Source organism: Rattus rattus, chromosome 14 (assembly GCF_011064425.1).
Source record: "Rattus rattus isolate New Zealand chromosome 14, Rrattus_CSIRO_v1, whole genome shotgun sequence".
Classification (NCBI taxonomy): domain Eukaryota; kingdom Metazoa; phylum Chordata; class Mammalia; order Rodentia; family Muridae; genus Rattus; species Rattus rattus.
This window is the reverse complement of record NC_046167.1, coordinates 27,197,508-27,217,680: the sequence shown is the minus strand read 5'-3', so window position 1 is coordinate 27,217,680 and position 20,173 is coordinate 27,197,508. Positions and strand designations below refer to the sequence as shown.

Here is a 20,173-nt window from a genome sequence, read left to right as displayed (position 1 = left end):
CTTCATGAAATTCTTAGGCAAATGAATGGAATTTGAAAATATCGTTGTGAGTGTGATAATCCAGTCACAAAAGAATGCTCATGGTTATGTACTCACTGAAAGTGGATATTAGCCAAAAAGAAGCTCGGAATATACACAATACAACTCACAGACCATAAGAAACTCAAAAGAAAGAAGATCACACCAAAATATGGATCCTACAGTACTACTCAGTAATCTCTGGGTAGGAGAGAGAGAGAGCAGGAGAGCAAGAGGAGAGGGAGGGAAAGGGGGCTGGGGCAGTTCAGAAAAGGGAGGAGATGGGGTAGAAGTACAGAGGGTCAGGAATTTGAATACAGGTGTGTAGTGTGGGAGTGGGGGAATTGAGGGTAGCCACTAGAAATTTCCAGATGCCAGAGATCCAAGAGATTCCCAAGACCCAACAGGGGGACTTTAGCAAAAATATCCAACAATATGGAGATAGAACCTGTCGAGTCTATATCCAGTGGATAGGCATGGCCCATTTGCAGGCTGGAGCTCCCACCCACCTCAGAAATATTAATCCAGAATTTCTCCTTTCACAAGGAAATGCAGGGACAAGGAATGGAGCAGAGTCTGAAGGAAAGGCCATCCAGAGACTGTCCCACATGCAGACAACAAACCCAGAAACTATTGCTGATGTCAGTTAGCACTTACTGACAGGCACTTGGTATAGCTGTCCCCTGAGAAGCTGTATCATAGCCAGACCAATACAGATGCGAATGTACACAGCCAAACAATAGACTGAGTGTGGGGACCCCAGTGGGGGAGTTTGGGCAAGGACTGTAGGAGCCGAAGGGTTTTGCCACCTCATAGGAAGAACAACAATATCAACCAACCAGACCCTCCAAGGCTCCTAGAAACTAAACCACCTGCCAAAGAGTACACAGGGGGGAATCCATGGCTCCAGCTGCATGTACACTAGAAGATTGCCTTACCTGGCATCACTGAGAGGGGAGCCCCTTGGTCTGTGGAGGCTTAATGACCCAGGATAGGGGAACACTAGGATGCTGAGGGTGGATGGGTAGGGGAGCACCCTCATAGAGGCAGAGGGAGATAGAAGGGGATAGGGGGCTTTTAAAGGAGAAATTGGGAATTGGGATATTTGATATATAAATGAATAAAATAATCAATATAAAACAGAACAGTAACTAATATGTATGTTTATAATAGAGGATAATTTCAAGACAATAAAAACTTAAGTTTACTTGACTGTTAGGACTGTTGGAGGTATTGAGACCTTGGAGAGGATTGAGCGTCTATGGAGAGGCCACTGTGAAGATCTCTCAGGAGGGACACTTTTGTTTGTTTTGAAGAGCAAGTAGGAGAGTTCCCTATAGAGCACAATAAATGCCAGCTAGAGATTGGGGCAGGGAAAAGATGAAATACCCTGAGTTTTAAATCCTTTTGTCATACCCAGCCCACCACAGTTTAGATCACACAGTACATCTACCCATCCTTGGTTGACTGAAGTTCATACAGTCTACAATAAGGAGTTCTACAATGGACATTGCTTGCTTAAAGAATTGATAGACGTTCAAAATTTGAAATATCTTAATGCTCAAATAGATGTAATTTTTGCACCCTCTTTTTTAAGTTGGAGGATTGTTAAGTCTAATCAAATTCATAATCTTAGATCACAAGGTAGAGAAGCAGCTACATAACATAGGTTCCTTTGATGCAGGTACTGAGTATGCTATGGTATGGTAGTTTGAAAATGGCTTACCCCCTATAGGCTCATATTTGTAAATGTTTGAAATCCAGATGATGGAACTGTTTAGGAAGAATTAAGAGGTATGGCCTTATTGTAAGAGTTGCTTCACTGGGTTTGAGGTTTGAAAAGACACCTGTTATTCCTGGTGTTTCACTCTCTGCAAATCAAGATGTAAGCTCTCAGCTATTTCTGCTGTCATAGATTTTCTCCACTATTATAAACTCTAATCCTCCTAAACTGTAAGCTTCAAATTAGCCCCCCCTTTTTAATAAGTTGCCTTGGCCATGGTGTTTTACCACAGCAAAAGAAAGGTAAGACACCTCACTTGATCAGGAAATTCTGTGGGCTATTCTGTGGCACATGAATATCTAGTGAACAAAACTTAATGACACTTGTCAAAGACAACCTAAAAGTGAAGTGAGAACTCACCACTGCATAACCTATAACACCTACGTGAGAGCTACTAAGAGAAATAGGAGCATAAGAAGAGCTTCAGGCCATAGAAAGACATGCATGGAAATCAGGCATTTGGGATTTTATCCCTACTCCCCTGAGGCCATCTTTTGGAGACCATCTTCTGTGGTCCAAGATGGGCTCAAAATTACAAAGTAGCTAAAGATAACCTTGAAATCTTAATCCTTCCAAATTCTGGTGTTAAATATGTAGAAATATACTGTCAAAAGGATCAAATCCAGGGTCCTCTGCAGCATTTTACTTAAGCATTTTACTTATCAATCTACATCTCCAAACTGGTACCACATTTCGTAATGCAATGCATTTCTAAAGTGAGATATCTGGGTGCTGGTGGTTAAAAGAACTACTCTGTTTATTTCCTTGTCTACCTGAACCTATAAAACTAGATGTTCTTATCTGACTCAAAATTTACTCAAAATGTTAAGGGCTTCTGAGAATGTTTATTTTAATTGGTGCAGCATTTTCTTACCCAAATAGGCATATAAAAAGCACACATGACTCAGTTATTATACATATAAGCTATATTCCTAGAGTGTGAGGATCTATCACTATACTAACTTATTCCCAAGCTACGAGACCCCTCTCTACTTGTACCTTCTACAGGCCATGTGATTCTGCTCCATATTGACTTCTACCTCCCTGTCCTCTGTCCTTCTGTTCCCACTCTCTATGACATCCAATCCAACTTTCTTTTCCACTGCCTAATCACAGGCTCTAGCCCTTTATTTGACCTGTTAGAATGGGGAGAAGGTTTACATGAGATCACCTGAATAAGTGATCTAACCCTTGTCATGAGCAGTCCCTCTTGAGGAAGCAGAATTAGCATCAGGGTACAAACAGCACCAAGGCAGCACACAAAATTTCCCCCTTTTTGTCCAATAAAAAGACTCCTTTCCCCCTCAGATATAAATTAAGCACAATCATAATGATTATGCAAATTATAAAATATGATATATGCTTAACATCTAATCTATCGTATTTGTCAATTTAGATAAAGTATCCTATCATCTATCCAAACTTGAAAAATCTACAGTTGTGTATCTGAATAATGTTCTGATTTTAGCTAATATTACCATTTGAAAACCATCCTTCCAAATCTACATCATCTTCCTCAATGCAAAACAACCTAAGTTTGATTATGAGATTATACCTAGTCTTTGACCTCATCAAAAATCTGAGAACAAATTAAATATTACCTGAATATATAGGAAGCACAAAAGCATAGCTTGTAAAACTTAAATAAAATTTGCAGAGACAGGTAAATACCTGGACAGTTCCCTGTTCCTAAAAACGTCGGCACATCTGTCTTCAGTCTTCTGGCCCAGGATCATCTGACACAACTTAAATGAAGCAGGAACTATGAAGGACTATCCTACTCTGTATTGGCAGAGCCAAGCTGTCAACTATTCCACATTCTGTGTCCTTTTCAAGATAGTAGTTTTTGTTTGTAAATGAATTAGGGCAATTCTTGCCCAGTAGCTACCTTGCCATAACTGAAGCAAATCTATATGGAGGTTATGATGCTTGGTATCTTCTTTGAACCATGAAGGGTCACTGTCAGGAGCAGGCAAGTCTCATAGTCAAATGATCTTTAGTAATGTAATATTAAATGCCATATTCTGTGGATTTCTGATGTTTTAAACTTAAACTGTAAGAGACTTGGAGGAGAACCTCTTAAAATTAATCAATCAAAATAAAATAGACAGCATAATATCAGAATTCACATATAAAGAAAAAATTAAAGTATAGAAGCAGAACCTTGAACAGAGAATACAGGAATTTATGGAACAGGAGGATCAGCAAAAGAAGATATATGAAGCATGTGCACAGATCTTAAGGGAGAAACTTAAAATACCAATTAGGGAAAATACTCAGGTAGAGACAGAAGATAAAATTAGAGAAAGCCAACCAAATATTGTTAGAAAACAAACTTTAGTTTATCCAATTAGTATACAAAAAGAACACCAGATGACCATCATCAGGAATTCGAATGACAACCTGTGGATGTGTTAGAACTGAAAACATTTTAGGAAAATGTTATTAATTTTGGAATGTGTTCACCATTTGTAAAACAAATCCTGACTTCTTGCACTATTAAAAATAGAATAATCACCCAAAACTGGAAGGATATGGCAGAAGCAATATTAGAACCTCGGTCGCATTTGCAATGGTTCTCATGGTGGAGAGAAGAGGCAAAGGAGATACCACAACAAAATAGAAGCAAGGGTAGAGAGATTTTTCTAAAGATCAGCTTCTTGGTGAAGGTCATTTTGTTGAGATAGAGGCACAGGTTGTATGTGATGAAGAAACCTGGGCATTATGTCACTTGGCAATTTTTTTCTATTTTGAAATTCTTTTATTAGTGAGACTCAGTGACTCAAAGGAGACCATAGTTTTCGGAAATACTCCTAATTAGAGTCATTTGGGTAATGTCAGACCTCTGCAACAAAGACCACAGGATAAATACAGTAATACAGTTTGGGATTCTTATTCTTAGGCTAAAGGATAAAATGAGGTAACCTGAATGTAGGGCTCTTCTTAGGGTTTACAACTTATGAGTATAGTAGCTGACCATAACTATACAGTACTCAAAGCTGTTATGGAAACTCTGTTTTGCAATATTCAGTTTGTACTAGAATATCTCCAAGAAATAACGCATCCACTGCATGCAACTACTTTATTAGCAGCAGCAGAACAAATTTGCTTAAGTGAAGTCTTAGTAATTAAAAGAAGAAGCATGCACTGAAGGGCTGTTAGTCTAGCATGCAGCACGAAAGACTCCTTAGCCAAAAAAAAAAATGAATTTTCAAATTTTGTGACAGTTCAGGCATATAATTTTTAAGTCAGCATCTTACTTACAGAGAAAAAGAATGTGTAAAAACACCCATTCCCACTTACTGATCCTTGGGCACTTGCCATTCTTTAGAAGGGAAAGTGTGCTCATATCTTTCCAGGTTTATTTCTCCAGAAGACATATCCTGTCCCACACCTGTTATTTCATACCTCTCCTCCAAACACCAAAGAAATCAGTTGTTAATGTAGTATAGAAGAAATAAACATTTCAGATCAGACATGTTTCTGCTACCAGAAAGCTGATATAAGTTGTTTTCCTGGAAGTCATGCCCCGATAGTCACAACATGAGCATGTGAAGAAGCCCTGTGAACAGTCTTCATTAGCTATATAGCATTTAGAAGCTTATCACAGGAAAGAAAACCAAAGAAACCAGTCTTTGGCATCACCTTCCCATTAGCATTAATGTCAAGCATAGCTTCCATTTCAGGAAGACAGGGAGAGTCATAAATTTTGCAGATTCTGGTTTCCCCTCTTCCTTTCCTCAGGTACAGCCTGGTGTTTGATTCATGAGTGATGTTTCCTCCAATGTTTTTTTTTTTGAGGGGGAGGGGATCTGCAACAAACATGGCTGCTCCATCCACTTGGGCTACCACCTGGTTGGTGGTTATCACTATTACACCAAACTCATGGGCAAGTTGAAGCAGCCTCCTTAGAAATCTGGCTGAAATGCATTTGCCTGGCTGAAAGCTCTCCCCGACACGAGTACTCTGTTCTGTAAAGGGCAGTAGCACTGTCTACAATAAGCAATGCATACCTGGGTTCTACCATCATGGCTGACGCTTGGTAAAGGAGCTGAATCTGCTGGTTTGCATTGAACCCTTGAGCATATGCTTCATTGTCTAGGACATCACTGTCAGCTACTGCTAGCAGCAGCTCCAGTCTAAAGGTGCTCTCAGTGTCATTGTACCCTGCCATGTAACAGCCAATGTATGACAGACCTGTGTCTTCCTAGTTTGGAATGCTCCAAAAATCTCTATGGTAGACCAGTCTCCATTCTACCTTGAAGCAGTTTGTCAAGCTCTTCAGTGCCAGTAGTATGATTTCGGAACAGAGTTGGTGAGACTCAGTGCAGTGATGAAACCCATTGGAACTAATTTTGCTGCCTCAGCCAGAATTTTGTCAGCTTTGGCTTCACTAACACCCGTAATATGTATTAGTTTCTTTTTGGTGCTAAGGAACAGCCTCCACTGAATGGAAACCAGTTTCTTCTAATTTTTTCACATCTTTGACATTTATCCACATTGCTCTACCCATGAAATAGGTTGTGGGCCAAAGCTTTCTTCTTCCACTGAGGAATCTGCATTTGCCTCAAGCTGCATTTTCATGGCCATTACTTTCCAAAGCCCTGGGCCAGCTCTGAACACACCACACTTACTCCGGTCACCTGGCTCAAACCCACTTCTCAACTCTTCTGTCAGGTCTTCCTCCTAGTCACATGTTTGGGGACACCTCGGCTTTGCCCACACTTGGCAGTCTTAAATGCTTACAAGGTTGGAGAATTAGAGAAAAAGACATGAATCATTTTCACAAGTTATTCAAGGCCCAAAGGAAACATTCTCTGACTTTTTGCAAAAGGTTGACTTCAGCTGTGGAAAGGAGTGTATCAGATCCATCAGCAAGAAAGGCAATAATTGAGTCACTAGCTTTTAGAAATGCAAATGATGAATGCAAGGAAATAATTAGACCAGTGAGGACAAAGTCAACTTCAATAGAAGAATGGATTAGATATACAGACCTTATTCGCCTGATATGACCTTAATAGGAGAAGCCTCTACTAGAGGCTTTGAGAAGATGCAAAATCTCAAATGTTTTGATTGTGGGAAGCAGGGTCATTTAGAAGAAACTGTAGAGAAAACCAAATTTATCCCAAAGGGGAGTCAATGCCCTCTGGAATATGTAAAAAATGTAGGAAAGGCCAACATTGGACTAGGGAATGTAGAGCAACAACAGACAAATGAAGCAACACTTTACCAAAAATCTCCAGGGTCAGGGGTGGGGGGAGAATCTTGCTGTCCCTAATGCCAAACAGGGAGAGTTCTCTTCCTTGAGACAATTAAACACCACTGCTCTAAAAGAAAAAAAAAGCATTGTGAGACCAGGCAACAAGGTCAAGGCAAGTTCTACAAACAATTCAAAAAACCTAAAAAGGGGCCAAAAATGAATATTTTGGCAAACTTCAAGAGAAGATCAAAGTCCCAAGCTTAGAATATTAGTAAACAATATTGAAATTGAAGGAATGGTCGACACTGTAGCAGATGTCACCATTATCTCTCCAAAATCTTGGTGTGAAGATTGATCACTTCAAGAAGTAGACATCCAATTTTGAGGAGTTGGGACTTTATCCCAAATAAAGCAAAGCATGAGATGGCTTAAGTGTACAAGCCTGGGAGTCAGATAAGAAAATTGAGGCTGTACTTGGCTGTTATAGCCATAAACTTCTGGGGGAAAAAATCTGTTACAGCACTGAAAAATAGAGATTAATATACTTTCAGTTTCAGAGGCTGGCCACAAATCCAGTCAGACTCCTAATAAAAATATCAAATTAGTTAAGGAATGTTATCAAAGACAGTTATGGACTGTCCAGGATGTCCATAACCAAGACACGGCATGGGCTGACATTTCAGCTTTCCATCAGGGAGCCACTGTTGTTAAAACATCAACAGCCTTGCCACAAAGATGGCTAACTGACCAACCCATTTGGATTGATCAATGGTCTACGAGAAAAGAAAAAATACAGACACTAGACCGGATAGTCCAGGAACAACTGGAGGCTCAGCTTATCAAGAGGTCCACCAAGTTTTGGAATTCTTTGCTATTTGTCATTTTTAAAAAAAGTCTAGCAAATGGATGATGTTGACAGATCTTAGAGCAATTAATACCATATTCAGCCAATGGGTCACTGCAGCTTATCCCAATAAGCCCATATAAAAAACACAGAACTTAGTTATTATACATATAAGCTACATGCCTAGATTGGGCAGATCTATCACTATACTAACTTCTTCCCAAGCTATGAGACCCCTTGCTGCTTGCAACTTCTACAGGCCATGTGGTTCTGCTCCATATTGGCTTGTACCTCCTCTTCCCCCAACCTCTCTCCTGCCCCAACCCTCTAAGACCTCCAATCCCACTTTTCCCTTCCACTGCCTAATCATAGGCTCTAGCCTTTGTTTGACCATTTAGAATGGGGAGAAGGTAGACATAAGAACACCTAAGTATGTGATCTTCCCCTCATCACGGGCAGCCCCTCTTAAGGAAGCAGAATTAATACCAACAAACATCACCAGGACAATCTACAACATTAGTACTAGCATAAATAAATGTTTTTTTTTTTATTTTTAGATAATTGTGATTTGATGTAGACTTTGCTATAGATTCTTTCTCTAATAATTTCCTACTTTTTAAAAAGGATTTGTTATTTTATTTCTATAAGTATTTAACCTCTATGCATATCTGTTGTACACTGAGGTCCAAAGAGGCCTCAGATCCACTGGACCTGGAGTTCAGGACCATTGTGAGCTACCGTGTGGGTGTTGGAGATCAAAACCAAGTTGTCTGCAAGAGCAATGTGTTCTTTTAACTTCTCTCCAGCCCTCTTAACAATTTCTTAGCCTTTACAATGATTCTACCTACAAAACTTGAGTTTCAGTTCTCATTTTTTTAAATAGGAAAATACTAGGTAAGTTTGTATTCCTAGCACAGCATCTTCTATAGTTTTGAATATTCAAGTCTTAGAGGACAGGGAGAAAATCATAAAAAATACTTCTTCAAAACCTCAAAACAAGAGCTACATGTTACTCTATATCCTATCAGGTATTGGAATATATGTAGATTTATTAATTCTTACACTAATTGACCGTCATTTTAATTCATATTTTTAGAACAATGTTTCTTCTTGCATAAGTGATCTCATATCCACTTTGCAGATGGAAGGTAGAATCTGTATGTTATAACATCAATAAATATTCATAGTTGTTAATCACTTAATTTAGAGACAGCATCAACCCCGAGTAAGTCAGAAAGTGACATTCTTGTCTTAGTACTTTGTTTGGACACTATTATCCACTATTAGAGGAACTGCTTCCTCTCACTCTTCTCTACAGTCATAATGAGATACCGGGATTCATTGGTTTCTAAGGAAATTTTCTGAGTTGGATGCAACAGTTTGCTAAATTTGTTGAGCTTGTCAAAGTTTTAGCTGTTAGTGGGCTCATCTTCTCTTGAAGATTCAACCTGTTTTACTTAATGGGGCTTCTGTTCTCATTTTATTCACATTCCCTTCGGAATGAACCAACTCTCTGTGAAGTAATAATAAAAACGGCCAATCCTAGCATGACTTCAATGGCTGGCAGAGGTATCAGAAATGGAGGAGTGTGATATTTCACTTTCCAAAATAATAAAAGTTGGGATATTTAGCCAGCGCTAAAGACTTTGGCTGAGTTTCATGAACTTAGATTTTAATGTCAATAAAGCATTTTTTTAACTGTTTCCTCCTCTGTTTTATTCCTTTACTAAAGAAGATCATTTGGCTCAGGAAGACAGTGTGATATTATGAAGGTCTCACCCCAGAACTGGGGAGCTCATTTCTTGGTAATGTGGAATGTTATAACATGAAGTCCACTTGAGACCTTCATAAGGAACTGATCCCAGTTAAAACCTCTTCCAATACCACATGAATAAGGACAAATTTTTTATCTGTAAGCTGAAAAATCATCATTTTTCTAAACTAGAATTATTCCAATAAGCCATCAACTCATCATTCAAGAGTGAAGAAAACAAAGAATTTGGATAAGGAAGGTGAAGATGATCTAAACTGAATAGGTCCTTGTCTTAGGATTTCCATTGCTGTGAAGCAACATCATGATCATGGGATTTCTTATAAAGGGCAAAATTTAATTGGGGCTGGTGTATAGTTTTAGATGTTTGATCCATTATCATCATGGGAGGAAACATTGCAGCAGGCAGATAGACATGGTGCTCAAGGAGCTTGAGTTTTCTACATCTTGACCAGAAGGTAACTGGGAGGAGACTGAAATCCATACTGGGCAGAGCTTGAGCATAAGAAACACACAAAGCCCACCCCACAGTGTCACACTGACGTGCCACTCTCTGTGTCCCAAGCATTCAAACACAGGAAAATATGGGGGCCGCACCTATTCACCTGCCACAGTACTTTCCAAGAGAATCACTAAAGAGGATATATCAAGAAAAAGAAAACTGGGGGCTGGAAAAATGCCTCAATGGTAAATGCACTTGCTTTCAGTCCTGATGACCTAAATTCAATCCACAGGAATTACATGGTTGAAGAAAATAATCACAACCAACTCCAGCAATTAGTCATCTGACCTCTACTTACTTACCCTGACACACATACCCCCAGTAAATAAATATAAGCAAAAAAAAAAAAAAGTGGAAGTTCCCAGAAGGAGTAAGAAACAGGGAGAGCATATGAATGAAAAGCTCAATAGAAAATTTGTTCAACCAGCAAGAAGAATATGTAAGAACTGAGAGCTGTTAAGAAACAGTGCAAAATTTCCTGAGGTTGGAGGAGAGGTGAGAGAATTAAGATCTTCTGAGACTGCTTGTATGTTGTGGTAAAATTAAATAAAAAAAATACTGTCTTTTACTCCGCACTAGATCTGGCAACATAGTGCCCCCATGACATCTGTCGTATGTCTTCATCTTAGCCAGCAAAGCATCTCACCCACTTTGCTCCATCCCATATCACACTGCTGATAGCTACTGTCTGAGCCTGGCAAAAATCTGTTTACCTGTCTAGTTCCCAAGGCAGGTCGCCACCATGTCAGACATACACATCACAATTCCGTGGGCAGCCCAGTGTCTCCAGCCACCACACACTCTCTTAAATTCAATTAAATCACCACATGAAAGAACACACAACACAATAACCTCTGATTCGATTGATAATATATAATTGTCCACCTAGAAATACAAAGCCCTGTACAAATCCATCCCTTAAGAATATTCATAACAACCTGTAAATGTCCAGAGAGGAAGCTTAATATCTGCCTCCATGTTCTCTCAGCTGCTTCGCTCTACTCTTTCCCATTTCTTCCTCCTTTCTAAAACTTTTCTCCCACCCCCTCCTTCCTTCTTGTTCAATGACAGTCCTCATTCTATCTTTTACCTGCCCTTACCTGCATAATAACATCATCCTACACTTGTACAGTTAAGATATAGAAACAGTGATTAATTTTACACATGTACACACACACACACACACACACACCACATTCACATATACACATACAGAACAAAACAACAACAACAACAAAGACACACACATAAATTAAGTAAAATAAGAGCAAAAGGAAATGATACAGAAAAAAGTGAGCTCTTCTACACTGTGGGTAGAAATACAAGCTAATCTATCCATTATGGAAATCATTATAGGGATGTTTCAAAAATTAAATTGAAACTACAACTACCATATGACCCAACTGAACCACTCCTGGATATTTATCTGAAGGATTCCATATTAATATCACAAACATAATTACACATGAATATTTATTGCAGCACTATTCACGATGGTTAAATTATGAAAGCTAAGTGGCCAACAACAGAGAAACTGATAAAACCAAACAGATCCCCCCCTCCGCACCCCAAAGCTCCCAGGGACTAAACCACCAACCAGAATGTTCATGGAGGGACCCATCGCTCCAGATGCATATGTAGCAGAGGATTACCTCATCTAGTATCAATGGGAGAGAAGCCCGTTGGTCCTGTGGTGGCTTGATGACACAGCATAGGAGAATGCTAGGGTGCTGAAGTGAGAGGGCGTGGGTGGGTGAAGGAACACCCTTATAGAAGCAGGGGAATTGTGGAGGGGATAGGGCTTTAATTGGTCAGGGAAATAACATTTGAAATGTAAATAAATAAAATAACCAATAAAAAAAGAAAGTATACTACATAACAGATATGGTCCTATGGATTGGACTTAGGTCACCAGTATTGATAGCAAGTGCTATAGAAGTAAGTTCATGTTAGGCTCTGGGGAACCCCCGAAGTTCCCTCATGACTGGATCCAGGAGAGTGGCTACAGAATACTAATCTTTGAAATGTGTCATCTTGGCCAGGACTATGCCCTTTTAAATTCCATTTGCTTGGAATACACAAGATCCTGGATTTGATCCCTAACACTACAAATGCTCACTTGTATTTGGTGGCACCCCAACTCTGATTGATAAAGGCTGTCTACTCCTTGTAAGTGAAATTCATCTTTAAAGGTGCAGATTGACCCTGCCTCTCGAGGTCTCGATGGGATGAGTTGAACTTTTCTTCCAAAAATATTACAAGAATAGCCCCCAAACAGACTCCCAAGGCATTGAAAAGAAGAAATATTGAAATGTGAACTTGAAAGTTGAATTAGACATTATCTAAAAATGAAAAAGATGAAATATTATTCCAAGAATAAGAATGAATATAGCCCAGTCACAAATACATGGTGAGCTCCGAGCATTTTCTCTGGAAAGTGTAGAAAGAAAAAGCAATGTAGACTAGAGATGGGAATATTAAAGTTTGAATCACACCTTGGATTTCATTATGGGCCATAAAACTTGAGGATGCATTCTTTGTGATTAAATGAGTGATATAATTATATTTTAATTAAAAAACACATTGCCTTAACTAGAATGTCAAGGATATGTTAGAGAATTAGAATATGAAGACCACAAGGCATTCATAGAGATTTCACTGGGTCAAAAGTACGACCAATTATAAGCAAACATTGCAATGCCATTTTAAACCCTTGAGGTATTAAGTAGAGTTCTGCCTGTGTGTCTGCATTATAGTCTCCGACATGCCCAGGCATGCATGCAGAGAATATGTTTCCTTCTCCATGGAAAAAGAACACCTAGACACTGAACACAGAGAGACAGGGTACTCCATTCTAATACCTCAGCTGGCCTTCAGTGGACAAGACATGATTTAAAATATGTACAAAGAGTCTTTTCCATTAGATTTATAACTTTGCATTCAAATTGAGATCCACTTAGGCTGATGCCTCAGAGTCTAGCTGAAAGGCTGCCAAGACATTAGCTTTCAAGTTTTCAGACTTTGGGAGGATGAATTTGTAAACGAGAGGCACAGTTACCCCATATGTTCAAGTCTGGATATATCACCTTCTTCTGAAAGAAACAATGGTAACACTATGCTGACTTTCAAAGAGAGTCAAGGAAGACCATGCTGTAAAGCCAGAGTGGGCATTAGTTGTACCTTTGGGACTTGAAAGACTTGTACTCATGTGACTTCAGCACTGTTGGAAACTATTTATGGGTTATTTCTAGGGCATTTTTCCAGGATATTCAGATTCAAATTGCACTAAAGTTCCAAGCTGCTGTCCCTAGAACAGATGGCCTTGTTTTCGGACTGTGTTTCAGAGTCCCCTGCCAGCAGGACAGATGTGAAGTCATCCCTAAGTGGAGGGCTCCAGTGACTGTTGAGGGAAGAGGTTAGATGTGGAAAGCTAAGAAGACTGAATTTAGAAAGTCTCATCTGGATGTAAAGTCTTTTAAAGGCAGAAAATGTTTTTCTATTTGTACCAAGGTGTGCAGTGGAACTCAGACTTCAACAAGATGAGAGAGAAGGCCATAAGATCTCATTTCGCAGAGCATTCCTTACTGTCAGTCTGACTGCCACCTTCTGCTCTCTGCAATGGATTCCTTTGTGAAATGTCTTCACCATCTTTGTGAATGTCCCCCTTCACCTGCAAAAAAAGGCTGTCTCGTCTGTCTGTCAGTTTGTTTGTAGTGTATTTGTGTGTGTGTGTGTGTGTGTGTGTGTGTGTGTGTCTGTGTATCTGTGTGTCTATGTGTCTGTGTGTATCTGTATTATATTGGAGTTATATATATTGAAATTCAAAACTCAAAGGAGTTAATTAGCTGACTGTATATGATTGAAGAGAAGTATAATAAGAAGGAAATTAACTGGGCTGGAGAAATGGCTCAGTAGTTAAGAGCATGGACTATTCTTCCGGAGGTACTGCGTTAAAATCTAGCAACCACACGGTGGCTCACAACCATCTGTAATGAAATCTGATGCCCTCTTCTGGTGTGTCCAAAGACAGCTACAGTATATTTATAATAAATAAATAAATAAATAAATAAATAAATAAATAAATAAATCTTTTAAAAAAGAAGGAAATTAACTGAAAAATATCAAATGTAACATGAAATCAAAGAGACAGAAAGTATGAAGGAGGGAAGCAGTTCTGGTGTAGGACATGAGTACCACACCGTTCCACATCAGCACAATGGAAGAATGAGTGGTCTTAGGCTCCTATTCCCTTACAGAACCTTTAACCAGCCATTATCCACACTTCACAGATGCGCTTTGAAAACCTCTGCTGTTTAAAACAATCCTGAGACTTCTGGGAAGTCTACAGAACTGACTGTGAACTAAATTAGAAGCAGAAGACTAATTAGACTTGACCACACCACATTTCCCTCAAGTTAACAGGAACATGTAACAAAGAAGCTTTTGGGGGCACATGGCTTCTATGGGAACAAAAGGAACTGATGACTGACAACTATGTTCCAAGTATTCACAGTTCTGCCAACGGAATCCATTCTGTTCCCACATTGGGAGGACAACAGTGTCATCTGCACCTCCAGGTGTGAGTAGAAACATAGAACGGAAGGAAGGCTTACCATGACCAATGAACACATCACAGGTACATACCTCTGTGCTTCTGATAGAAAACATCTGAGCAGAGTGACCAAGACACTTCACAACCCCCTTGTAAATTGGAACTACCCCAAAGAATGCAGCAGAATTTCAACCTCTTGGGCCACTAGATGACTGTTCTCAAGTGATACCTTCAGAGATACCTAAGCCCACACCCATGAGGAAAGGAAATCCAGTTCCACACACTTCAGAGAAGCATGGGATTTGGACACACTTGGCCTCAAAGGTCAACCAATGGTACTAATCAGACAGCTTCATATACTCTACATACCCAACAGCTATGCACTATAAGCACAATAGACTGTCATTCTCAGAAACTAGACAAATTGGATGAAATAGACACTTCATTCCAAAGACATAGTAATAAAAAAATTTATTCTGGAAGACACCATCAGAAGACCCATATGACTAGCACACTAATTGGAGTTATGGATAATGTTTTGTGTTTTAAAAGTTCTTTCATTGCAAAGAGATTCTAAAAATAGGAAGAAATAATACAAACTCTGTAGGATAGCTTCTAAGAACTGCAGAGAAAACAAAACTCCTAACTTATTTGTATAAAGCTTGCATTATCCTGATACCAAAATTTACAGAAGGCTACTCAAGCAAACTGCAAAATTTCCTCACATATACAAATACAAAAACTATCACCACTGAAATACCAAGTCAAATTCATCAGCATATCTAACTTGGTAGGCTCTGCTCTGGCATTCTGTTTTATAATATTACTTATTACACATAGTATACACTGTATCATAAAAATGTCCATGTTGTACATAAAGTGTCATTTTTAAGCTTGAATGCATAGATCATGATGCCCTCCCAATGTTCCATACAATCAAACGAGCTCAAGATGATACGAAACAGTTAAAATCAGGGTGCAAGTATAGAGACATGGGAGATAAAATGCAAGAACTTACAGATAAATTATGCTATTTGCCCATCACGAAAGTCAGTTATCAATAGAATGGCTTTTTTTCACAACTGCACATAGCCAATACCTTATTAATAAGGATAATAAAGGAAGAGAGGGGGCTGGATTTAAGATCAGATAGAATGAAATAGCAGTTCAGGTAAGAATTCTGGGTTTACCCTTAAGTAAAAATGTAATGAGATGAGTGAAATTTTTGTACTACATGTTATAAAGAAATACTTGTACTTCATATTATTAAAAACAATCAGCACATGCATGCTATTAGTAACTTAACTCTTATACATTAGGAAAGTTCTCTTTGTTCTGCCTTATACTTTCCTAGCCCAGATGCCCCTAGAGGAATAGAAGTTTGACACCAACAGAAATTAGCCTACCAGGCCAATGCAAGAAGAGCATGAATCCAGATGCCTCAGAGTGAAGGAAGGTTGCAAGGGATGCTAATGAAAGAAGCAAGACATCGCAAGTCTCAAGAAATGTGGTAGGCATTTTTAGTGGTTTCCATGAGAAACATCCCACATAGGCTGAGGTTCTTGACTATCTGGTCCAAAGTTAATGGTACCATATAGGGAGACTATGGAATTTGTAGACGATGCAACCTTGCTTGAGGAAGTACATAAGTAAAAGTGGGCTCTGAGAATTCATAACCTTACCCAATTTCCAGTTCACTCTGTTTCCTGGTGTGCCAACCAGATGCAACCAGACACTTTTTTGTTCCTGTCTCAGTGCCTTCTGCTTGCTGCCATGCCTTCCCACCATGATTGACTCGTATCCCTCAAGAACCATATGCCGAAGTAAAGTTTCCCTTATTGTTTGCTCTTAGTCATGGTATTTTATACAGTAGCAGAGCATTATCACATATCACACTACTAGAGGGGCAAGCCTTAGCTTGATTGACTTCCTTTGTCTCTGCCCTACTTCTTCCTCTAGGATCTGCAAAATGGAGATAAATTAGAAAACAGGTATTTAGGATTTTCATCCATAGTCTGGCCTATTGAATAAAACACAATTTTGAAGATTCCATTGCTGTCTCTGCTCACTGGCCTCTGCAAGCAATGAGAAGCAAGAAAGCAAGTATTCTGGTCACATATTCAGACTGCCTGTCATCTGCTAGACAACATAATTGCATTACCTTGTAGAAGCGCATTCAATAGATCTATGTAGTGAATTCCTCTCCAGAACATGTACTTTCTGCATTGCTGAGTGACTTTTCGTCCCTGCTTTATAGCAAACAACCATCGATATGAGTCCTGCTGAAGGCTCAGGCTCAGTGAATATTTCTTTACCAGGCTTTTTTTTTTATGGGGCATTTTTCTTTCTTTCTTTTTTAAAACCATATTTGGCATTTTTATTGGAAAATTTTTTATTTATATTTTAAATATTATTCCCTTTCCCAGTTTCCCCGCCAGAAACACACTATCCCAGCTCCCCTCCCCCTGCTTCTGTAAGGGTGCTCCCCCACTCACCCACCAGCTCTCCCCCCATCTCCCTGCTGTGACATCCCCTACACTGGGGCATTGAGCCTTGGTAGGACGAAGGGCCTCTCCTCCCACTGATGCCCAACGAGACCATCCTCTGCTACCTTTGTGACTGGAGGTACAGGTTTATCCTAGTGTACTCTTGGGATGGTGATTTAGTCCCTGGGAGCTCTGTGGCGTCTGGTTGGTTGATATTGTTGTTGTTCTTATGGGGTTGCAAACCCCTTCAGTCCTTCAGTCCTTTCTCTAACTCCTCCATTTACCAGTCTTGACTAGCAGACCCAACCTAAGCCAACAGAGGCTTCCTAAAGATTAAATCACAGTCACTCCTACAAAGTAAGTAACAAAATTTGCTCACTCTCTGCTCTAAAGAAAGACATGGCACCATCTTAAAAACATTAAGTTACACAAATTTTGACATGAGTGGACAAAACAAGGACAGTTCTGTTTCTGTATCTTGTTCTCATTATAGCCACACACAGAAGCCCTAAGGCCTCTCACCCAAGAGTTACCAATACAATTTACTGTGTTACACATATATATCTGACACAATCCTCACACCTCCAATCCCTAGTGCAGAACAAACAGGCTGTGAGTGTACTCAGTAAAGCAGAACAGTGCCAAAGGAGGAGCGAGGCACTCGGGGCTGCAGGTGCGCGTTTCCCAAGGGCTTTTGGAAGCAGGATCCAAGCTATTTCTTTATTGGAGTTGTGTATCCTGAAGGATTAAAGATAAATGCTTATACGTCCAGGTTCTCCAGTTTAAATCAACTGAAATCATTAGGGACTTAAAAAAATCATGGGTACAGATTGTGCTGTCCTAATAGTTAAAATTATTATCGTCCAAGAACACATATTTATTACTCTGCTCCAAGCAAAGCTTTGTATGAGTGCGTGCAAAATCGGATAGTTGTCTGGGAAGTGAAGAGCACAGGAAGCTGCTTTTGAGTTGAGGATTACTTCAAAACAGCTATAGTTCCAACTTACTATACCTATGTCTGTGCTGACAACAACAGGACTTTTTTTAAAATGTATTTATTTTTACTGGATATTTTATGTATTTACATTTCAAATACTATCCCCTTACCACCCTCTTCCATGCCCCCTCCCCCTCCCACTGCTTCTATGAAGATCCTCCCATTCCCACTCACCCACTCCCACTTCAACACCCTGGCATTCCCCTACACTGGGGAAACAAGACTTCACAGGACCAAGGGCTTTTCTTCCTATTGATGCCAGACAATGTCGTCTTCTGCTACATGTGACAGGAGCCATGGGTCCTTCCATATATACTCTTTGGTTGGTGGTTTAGTCCCTGGGAACTCTAGGGTTTCTGGTTTGTTGACATTGTTGTTCTTCCTATGGGGTTGCAATTCCCTTCAGCTCCTTGAGTCCTTTCTTTAGCTCCTCCATTTGGGTCCTCATGCTCAGTCCAATTGGTAGCTGCAAGCATCTCATCTGTATGAGTGAGGCTCTGACAGAGACTCTTAGGAGACATCTATATGAGGCTCCTGTCAGGAAGGACTTCTTGGCATCAGCAATAGTGATTGGAATTTGTGGCTGCATATGGGACAGATCCTCAGGTGAGGCAGTCTCTGGATGACAATTCCTTCAGGTACTGCTCCACTCTTTGTCCCTGTATTTCCTCCTGTGAGTATTTTGTTCTCCCTTCTAAGAAGGAGTGAAGCATCCACATTTTGGTATTCCTTCTATTGAGCTTCGTATGGTCTGTGAATTGTTACTTAGGTATTCTGAGCTTTTGGACTAATATCCACTTATCAGTGAGTACATGCCATGGGTGTTTTGTGACTGCGTTACCTCACTAACGATGATATTCTTCTCTAGTTTGATCCATTTGACAAAGAATTTTATGTAGTCATTGTTTTTAATATCTGGATAAATATACCACATTTTCTGTATCCTCTGTTGAAGGACAGCTGGATTTGTTCCAGCTTCTGGCTATTATCCATAAGATTGCTATGAACATAGTAGAGCATGTGTCCTTGTTATATGTTGGAGCATCTTTTGGGTATATGCCCAGAAGTGGTGTAGTTAGGTCCTCAAGTAGTCTTATTCCCAATTTTCTGAGGAGCTTCCAGACTGACGTACAGATTTGTTGTACCATCTTGCAATCCCACCAACAATGGAGAAGTGCTCCTCTTTCTCCACATTCTTGACAGAATCTGCTGTCACCTGAGGTTTTGATCTTAGCCATTCTGACTGGTGTGAGGTAGAATCTCAGGGTGGTATTGATTTGCATTTCCCTGATGACTAAGGATGTTGAATATTTCTTTACGGACCTCTTGGCCATTCAATAGTCGATAAGTTTTTGCTTAGCTCTGTACCCATTTTTAATAGGATTATTTGGTTCTCTGGAGTCTAACTTCTTGAGTTCTTTGTATATATTACATGTTAGCCCTATCAGATGTAGGATTGGTAAAGATTTCTTTCCCAATCTGTTAGTCACCATTTTGTCCTAATGACAGTGCCCTTTGTCTTACAGAAGTTTTGCAATTTTATGAGCTCTCATTTGTCGATTCTTGATCTTAGAGCATAAGCCTTTGGTGTTCTGTTTAGGAAATTTTCCCTATGCCCATGTGCTACAGGTTCTTCCCTACTTTCTCTTCTATTAGATGCAGTGTATCTGGTTTAACATGGTGGTCTTTAAGCTTTGTACAAGGAGATAAGAATGGATTGATTTGCATTCGTCTATGTGCTAACCTCCAGTTGAACCAAAAAATGCTGTCATTTTTCCACGGGATGGTTTTAGATCATTTGTCAAAGATCAAGTGACCATAGGTGTATGGGTTCACTTCTGGGTCTTCTATTCTGTTCCACTGATCTACCTGTCTGTCTCTGTACCAATGCCATGTGGTTTTTATCAGTATTTCTCTGTAATATAGCTTGAGATCAGGTATGATGATTCCCCAGAAGTTTTTTTACTGTAGAGAATAGTTTTTGCCATCCTGGGTTTTTTGTTATTGAAGATAATGAGAA

At 39.6% G+C, this 20,173-nt stretch overlaps 1 pseudogene; it reads right to left on the bottom strand.

Annotated features, from left to right (window-relative positions):
* Positions 1 to 5,483: 5,483 nt before the first annotated feature.
* LOC116915231 lies at positions 5,484 to 6,391 on the bottom strand (annotated as a pseudogene).
* Between the last annotated feature and the right edge of the window lie 13,782 nt (positions 6,392 to 20,173).